This window comes from Leuciscus leuciscus (assembly GCF_965113295.1).
Source record: "Leuciscus leuciscus genome assembly, chromosome: 3".
In the NCBI taxonomy this organism is placed as follows: Eukaryota; Metazoa; Chordata; class Actinopteri; order Cypriniformes; family Leuciscidae; genus Leuciscus; species Leuciscus leuciscus.
Genome location: NC_138727.1, coordinates 29,954,371 through 29,963,272, shown reverse-complemented (window position 1 = coordinate 29,963,272; position 8,902 = coordinate 29,954,371). Strand labels below are relative to the sequence as shown.

Sequence of the window (8,902 nt, the reverse complement as noted above, 5' to 3'; positions counted from 1 at the left end):
TTCCGATCGACAAATGCCTTGATCGCGGTCGATATCTTCTATAACAGATGCGATGGTGGAATCTACACATGATGTTTTAGAAACAAAGTTCGGGAGGAGCACGTTCAAATAATCAATCCAATCAACATGTCATCAAACAATTACCATGTCTACCCTATCAGCATGAGAGGAAGCATATATTTATTCACTCTGTCAACTCACCTAACATTCCTTGACAGTTTTCAGCATCCCTCCACTCACTCTCGGCTTGTTCTTCCACAGCCTGGAATATGGGGGGAGTCCTTTGGTTTCGCGCCGAATACCGAGTCTGGAGCCTCTCCTCGGACAGCACGCCAAATATGCATTTATTCTATCTGACTTATTTGAAAGTGTGAACTCGTGAAATCTCAATTCTCCAGCGGCAGTCATCTTTGTTGTAGGTAAACGAATTCAACCCAAGCGCTCTTTGGTGACGTGGATGACGTTACTGTTGACCATCTGTCCATCATCGTATAAATCCCGCCCTGACAATTTGATTGGTCCGAACAACTTTTGTTTGTTACTAAGTTTGTTAATAAAACCGCATATTTTGACCAGTCAGGTCTTCAGGTGCTTTAATGAAGATCTGACTGGTCAAAATATGCTGTTTTATTAACAAACTTTCTGGTGTTGTAATTTTAGTGTGCAGATATCTATTCTTTTTTTTTTTACAAATATATCATCACAATGGCACTAATAGATTAGCAGTCACTGACGTTAATTCTGTTGTACAGATTATTCTTTCACTGCAGCAATTCAGTGATAAAAGATAATTACCACTCTGGGAAATGGACACTTTACAAATCATACATATTTAATATTTATAGTTTTCATTAAAAATAATATGAACCCAGCTGGGTCCTGAACTGTTTGATTCTTTAATGGGACCCACATTACTTTTAGCCACTAAGTCATTAATTTTTTAGATAAGCTTGAGGGCTCCTCTATGTACCATTTTTATTGCCTGGCATCTGGAAGAGAGGATGTATAAAGAATGTCAATTCTACCCAAAGTCCCTAAGGCTACTGCTAGCTTTTCAGGTGTATGATTGTCATTTAGGACATCTCTTTCCAAACAAATTGCAGAAGGTAAATTATGCTATGTAATGCTAACATTTGTTCTACAGGTGTTCTCAAGAGTGAGAATCAATTACCATAATGTACACACCTGTCTCAGCAAATGTTTACTCAACAGCTTTTATCTAATGTATGAAATTTGACTGATTGATGCAATTTGTTTAAAAGTAAATGTAAAAAGTTTGCTTAAAAGTAAATGTTTATTATTAACTTTGCACATCTCCCTACATGTGCCACAATGTTCCATGTGTTGCATTTTTGCTAAATCCGATTTGTCTACATACAGTCTACATACATCTCATCATGGTGATGATTAAGTATAGTGTTTTCTGATTTAATCATTTTTGCATATAAATATGAAGAAGAGTGTCAGTCCATTCTGTAAAGGCTTCAAAACTGTGAGTGGCCCACATGACCATGACATTTCAGGCTAATAGCTAATCAGTAATGAATAACTAATTAAAATTAATTAAAAATTTTTTAAAAAAAATCACAGCATGACAGGGCAGCAACTTCTTCAACACAACAGAACCCTCCAAGTATATTTTTTGTTCGTATTGGGGGTCCTGCTTCCCACCCGGCTACAATTAGCTTTTTCTCCCCACACACGTTTAACTTCTTTTAAGAACTACTTATAGTCAGAGTCTATAAGTTTTAAGAATTAATAATACTTAAAAAGACATACAAATTAGATCATTGGGTTTTAAATGACCAATCTTTGTTGCTTCTTCAAAATTACCAGGTCTCTGGATTTTACTGACCCTTAGCTACAGAAAATATCTGAGCCATTGTCTGTGAACAGCAAGTATTTTTCTTGTGCTCCTCTTACGTTAAAGAAATTTGCTGGCATCTAGTGGAGAAAAAATGAATGACAACACATTTTCTGTTTTCCATTTGGAGGAGCACATTTTAGGGCAGCTGTGGCTCGTGTAAATATTCATCCAAACATAAACCTCTATAGGCTACACTGAATTAATAATAAATAATAAATTGTAAATGTGTTCAGCATTCTGCAACAAATGTTTTTGAACATTTCTAAACTATTTTAAATACACTGTTAGACTTTTCTGTAATTTCTACAGTTATTTACTTTAAATCCCCCAGTATTATACTGCCATTTCTCTTTACAGTAAATAACTGTGATTCCCATTGCATCATGGGAATTTTCTGTGACGTCTAACACCACATACAGAGACTTACTGTATTTTTTAAATTTGCTGTATACTACTGTATTTGACGTAACTGCCTCTCTGGCTGGCACCATTCCACCGTGCTTTTTATTTCCTAATTTTTGCCTTACACCGCGTGTCTACAACGCTATAATAGCCAGAGGCTGTCTATATTGGACACATTGCAGCGACCGGACCTTTAAATGCATACCTGTTTATCCCTTGTCAGAAATAGCGCGAGCGCTTGGACTCGTATCGGACTACGTCAGAAATATAACGGCCGCGGCGCATCACTACACCTATTTTTTACAGTCTATGCACTACACTGACTGTCTGGGATTTGTCGTGTCGCGTCAGAGCATCCAGAGTAGGTAATGGGGTCTGTCTTTTGTTGGATCGCGACGTTCGTGTCTGGCCCGGGGAAGAGACGGAATTCACTTCACCGAGAGAGAGAGATCAGCAAGCAAGGTAAAAAAACAAAACATTCTGTGTGTGTTGTCAGGATTGTGCCCAGTTTAACCTATGTTATAACGTAAACGTTAGCCTAACGTTACTCGTCGTCAGCATGGCGGTAACGAACTTTACCATGGTAAACTGAGCTAACGTTTCATTTTACACACTTTGTTAGATTATTGAATTGTCGAGTTAAAATATGCCAACGAGCAACGCGTTTACATTAACAATAAATGTGAATAAACTAATGTGAAATTCTGTTTATAGCCTAATGTTGGCCTACTGATGAGAACCTTTATAGTTTTAGCATTAGTTTGCAAACTATACCATATTATACTTTTTTTTTTTAATGGAATTTAATATTTACTTCCATTTTTGTGTTTAAAGGCAACTGCAACAAAGCGCCAATTCGCGCCAGTGACTTCCAGCAAGATTCCAGAGGTAGGCCAGCCCATTTGTGATATATTTTGAGATAAATTTGCTGAAATGATTAGCAATACGCTATGTGAAAATTGCTTTTGAGCCACTGGTGCAGACTAAGTAGCTTACAATATCTGACAATATCTTATAAAATCTCTATAAAATTGGCTAACTTTATATCAAATAAGTGACCTTTGCCTTATGTCTAACTTTATTAGACAGCAAATGAACCAATCAGAAGATGGACCATTGTCTTTGTTCAGTCTCACCAGATTAAATGTATCCAGGTAAGCACTGCAGTAAAACTCTCACTAATTCATTCATACAAAATCTAGCATTCTAAACAACTTAAGTTTATATTTTTGCATTATTTTGATATTTTATTAGCCAGAAGACTCTACCATTGCAGTCCCACCTGACTAGGAAGGTCCTAACATCAGCACGCAGGTGGGTTAACTACTGTAGGAAGGAGAACGATCATCACACTGTGATTTCTTGCATGTATCTTGCTGTGTATTTGTCTCAAACAGGTACTCCTTCACTGCAGACAAGCTGAAATGGGCTAAAATCATCGATTTCAGTCGTTCTTTCTATGGATCTCAGCATTTTTGGACAGAATTTAGGATTTGTAAGTATTAAAATTTAATCTGGCATAATTTTATTTAGTTCTTTTGTATGCTTTTTATTGACAAAAGCTGTTTACAAATATATATTCTTAAGTTTTTGTGAAAATAATAATAAAAATTAACAAAAAAAGGAGGTTAAAAATAATGTGACACTAATACTCTCTCTCTCTCTCTCTCTCTCTCTCTCTCTCTCTCTCTCTCTCTCTCTCTCTCTCTCTCTCTCTTTCTCTCTCTCTCTCTCTCATATAGTGTTGGAACCGGGATCTCCTCTGAAGGACTGAGTACATTTGTGTTTGTGGGCACGCATGCAGACCAGGGAACATTCTGATGTTGTCAATCAAGTTCTGAACAGGAACCAATCTTTGGAGAAGTTCATTTATTCACAAAGGTGGACAAAAACATTGTGTTGGCTTTTTAAAGATTATTTTGATGATGACTTTTACTCCTATGCTGTAGAAAAGATGGAGTAGACAGTCAGACATTGATAATAATAAGAAATGTTTCTTGAGCATCAAAGAGACTTCTTTCAAAAACATTAAGACACTTAAATACTTATTTTGGCCACCAGTGTACATGAATCCAACACATTTTTGGAAATAAGTGAAATTATTTTGAAGGTGGGGTTATGTGTCATGTATTGTGAAAAGAACTGTGTTTTGTCCTGTGTTGGACATTTCCTTTTTGAATGCTTAAAAATGTATTTATATTCTGCAGTTTTATGAATGTAATGGTTGATATTTCATTATAATACTTGTATAAGCTAAACAACCAATGACTACATTCATTTAGTCCAGGGTTCACCAATCTCGGTCCTGGAGGGCCGCTGTCCTGCAGAGTTTAGCTCCAACTCCAATTAAACACACCTGAACCAGCTAATCAAGGTCTCATTAGGCATACTAGAAACTTTCAAACAGGTGTGTTGGAGCTGGTTGGAGCTAAACTCTGCAGGACAGCGGCCCTCCAGGACCGAGATTGGTGAACCCTGATTTAGTCAAATGCTAATGTTTTGTTTATGGTTTTATGTATGTTTTCAAAAATGTTTGCAGTGAAGGACAGCACATAATGTGTTAATTTAACACGTTTACACATCTTTGTGTTAACCTCTCTGACATATTTACTTTGTTAAAATCATTAACACAATGAATGAGTTAAAATTAACACAAAAAACATTATCCCTAAACTCACCCATTAATGTGTAAAAATTTCACACATCATTTCCAGCATTGGCATGTTTATTTTGTGATATATATGAAATGTTTTAAATAAAAAAATGGTATTTTGTGATAACTTTGTCTAATTGGTTTGTATGAAAGTAGTACTTATGTAGGATAAAAATAAAATTAATCATATATCAAAATTATCAAATCTAATTTATATTTAGTACAAATAAAAATAATTACAGTAGTGTACTGATTAGCTTCGTTTTTACAGTAATGCACTGTATTACACAAAACTGAAATATGGTTTGGTACTGTAACTCTTAATTACAGTAACTTACTGGCAACAGTGTTGCCAGTAAGTTACTGTAAAAAACCCTTGAAAAGTCTAACAGTGTACATAAAAATTTAGTGCATGGATTATCTTCACGTGACATTACATAAACCTCACTCCAGACCAAGACGCTATCAGTCAGTTTAGTGTTGTGTCTGCATCTGGTCAGTAACTAGTTGGCATGTCTGTTTTTCCTATATGTGGAGTAGCGTATCAAATTAATGAAAGTATAAATTCTTTAGTTTAAACGTGCTCATGTGAATAGCCTTGATATTTAGTTGTTCTGTTGTGTTTTATGTTTGTTCTGAGAATAGACATGACTTTGTTTTCCTCACTGGAATTTGGCTACTACACAACTTGCGACATTCTAAAACAACATTCGGAGGCAATAAATACTACAATAAGGCAATTCTAAGTTTGACGTGTGTACTAAAGTCTAAGGGCAAAATCTGAGCCACAAAATCTGTGTATATTAGCCTTACTATGGAGTCATCTCAGCCTTAATAAGCCTGTTAACAAGCAGAATCACTGAAGGAAACAAGAGAACAGAAAAAGAGACGAGCAGAAACACAAGAACTAACTGACTTCTGACAAGGACTAGATCGTACAACTTACACTAACTTTACTCAACGTTTAAGAGAGATGTTCGAACATGCTGAAGGCGTAAGGAATGCTGGGGAACAACTGCTTGCACTTCGTCAGGGAAGATATACTGCAGCTGAATTCGCTCTGACGTTTCGCGCTCTCGCTGCACAAACTGTGTGGGTGGAGGATACATTAAAACTGCTTCCGCCATGGATTAAACGCTGATTTGCAGTCAGAACTAGCATGTCGTAATGAAGACAAACCCTGGATCAATTCCTTGACCTCGCCATTCGCCTCGACAACCTTATTCGCTCTCGGAGACCTAACCGACCTACATGCTCTTTCAGCCAAATGTATCAACCTAGTGACAACACTGAACCCATTCAAATTGGGCTAACTCATCTTTCCACAGAGGAATGTGAACGCTGCATCATAAACCATCTCTGCCTATGTGGCCAAGCAGGACATCTAAGAGCTAACTGCCCGACACGACCCCCTCAGACATACAACCGCAGGATGAGTTTGCTGATTTCTGCCATCCAAACCAATACTTGCATTGAATTACCAGTTAAATTAACCTGTCAGTCTAAAACGATCACCACTAAGGCTTTACTAGACTCTGGGCAGCAGGCAATTTTATTGATGAAAGTCTAGCCCGACAGTATAAGATACCACTAACCCTTTGCGACTCTCTTTAATTTTTTTATTAATTAAAATGAATACCAAAAAAAAGTATTTTCTTAATTGAAATGCTCTTCCTTATGCACAATTCTGTTAAGTTAATGTGATTGCTCGGTGCTAAGTTCAGGGTTTCCGCGGGCCATTAAAAAAGCATTAGGCCTAAAAGTCATTAAATGGATTCTGCGAAAATTAAGGCCTTAAATAGCATTCAAAAGCATTACATTTTAATCCTACAAGAAAAAAAGTTTAAATTGTTGTATTGTTTTATTTAACCATGTTCTTGTATGGCATGTATATATGTATTTTACAGATATGTGCAGAATTCTACTGAGTCACTGGAGTTGATCTAAGGACAACCTTTCTTGGTTCCTTGGATTCACTTGCTCCACGACTGCTGAAGCTCTATAGATCAAGAAGTGGAGCCCTGGGAAAAGACAACCAAACAAACTCCTAGACAAACTTGACGAACAGATATCCTGTTTATTTTGGACAATAACATTAATTACTTCTTAATTTTAAAATGTATGATAGGTTTTAACAAACATAACTACATAAAAGGTGAACTGTTGAAATATATTTGTACATTATAATTTGTTTTTGTTTTTGTTGATACATTACAGATGTACATTACAGAACACTGTCATAGTGGCACACCGGAAAGTGACAGCACTTCGCGGCCTTCCCTTGTTGCTAAAAGAAAGCGCAGACCACCCGAGGATGTGCCTGGTAATATTTGCATCTGATTTGTCATGCCAAATATGGTTGTTTTGTAGTGACAATGTAGCCTTTTTACATTTAATTTATATATATATATATATATATATATATATATATATATATATATATATATGTATGTATCCCTCTTTACAACGTCAGACACAATGGTAATAATCCCACCGGTCACAATACACACACAGAAACACACACACACACACACACACACACACACACACACACACACACACACACAAACAGACCTATATTCAGTCTGTCCAATGGTTGATACAACACACACACACACACACACACACACACACACACACACACACACACACACACACACACACACACACACACACACACACACACACACAACACACTGCACACAGGTCAAATAGACCTATAATACTATATTCAGTCTGTCCAATGGTTGATACAAGACACACACACACACACACACACACACACACACACACACACACACACACACACACACACACACACAGACAGACAGAAACACACACACAAAAAAACACACACAAACACACTGCACAGGTCAAATAGACCTATATTCAGTCTGTCCAATTGTTGATACGACACAGTATCCCACCGGTCACAATTGTGACCGATCATAAAACACTTTTTCACACACTTTTCCATGAAAATTTCAAAAAATTATGATTGATTGTTTCAAAGGGATACTAATGACACATGATTTGGATATTTTTGTGTCTGGGAAAAATTTGGGATTAAATGGGTTAATTCCAATCCCGAAATAACGAGCATAGCTCTGGTGGTGGAAGAGCAAATTGTACTGAAGGATGTTGAGGACCAGCCTAATGCATTTGCTTTACTTTTTGGTGTGATTTATGCACTTAACATTGAGTACCCCAAAGAGTTAACTTACACTTTCGAAGTTATTCAGAAACTATTCACCCTTGGTTCTCAGTGTTCTCCAAAAGTGCACACTTTAAAGAACAAGCTTCTAAGTTTGGAGGTTTAAATTAGACTGTTAAAGGCAGTTGCTCCCTGTGTCTTTTAGACTTTGGTCAAACTGCATTTATTGCCATAACGGTTTTATATCACTAGCGATATATGGAGGACAACTTTGGCCATGGATTTTTGCACTTGTTTTATTTTTGTTGCACATTATTTTATACTTGAATTTTGTATTTAATTTTTTTATACGGGCTTCCATGTAATCCTTTTTTTTTTTTTTTTTTTTTGCTTTTGCTGCTTAAAGCTGACAAGTGTAATTTTATTTTATTTTTTACAATTCTTTAGACTTGAACTTGCATGTGTTTTTATTATTATTATTTTTTTATTGTATTTGTTGTTGTTGTTGAATGAAATGAGTTTTGAATGAAATGAGTGGATTTTAAAAGTTGTTAGAAAAGCCATATTGATGAAATTGTATTGTCACTTAAAATAATGTTTTTGAAGGACCAATGATGTACTGAATAGCATTTAATAAAATCATTCACTCATACTGGATTGATGCTTTTTTGATTAACTTAATAGTTTAGGTTAGTTGAACACCAACTTTAATTTTGTAAATGCAATAAAACTCAAGTTTAGTAAATTCTAAAAAAGTACTATAGCTGGTTGCTTAGAGTTTTCTTAATGTAGAAATAAAATTATGTATAGTCAACTAAACAAATTG

At 35.9% G+C, this 8,902-nt stretch overlaps 1 long non-coding RNA gene across 1 annotated transcript; it reads left to right on the top strand.

Moving 5' to 3' along the window:
- Positions 1 to 2,643: 2,643 nt before the first annotated feature.
- LOC309495937 lies at positions 2,644 to 5,049 on the top strand. The gene is made up of 6 exons (XR_014204891.1): positions 2,644 to 2,731; positions 3,104 to 3,157; positions 3,355 to 3,423; positions 3,524 to 3,583; positions 3,667 to 3,764; positions 4,012 to 5,049. It is a non-coding gene; the product is annotated as an uncharacterized lncRNA (long non-coding RNA).
- The last annotated feature ends 3,853 nt before the right edge of the window (positions 5,050 to 8,902 follow it).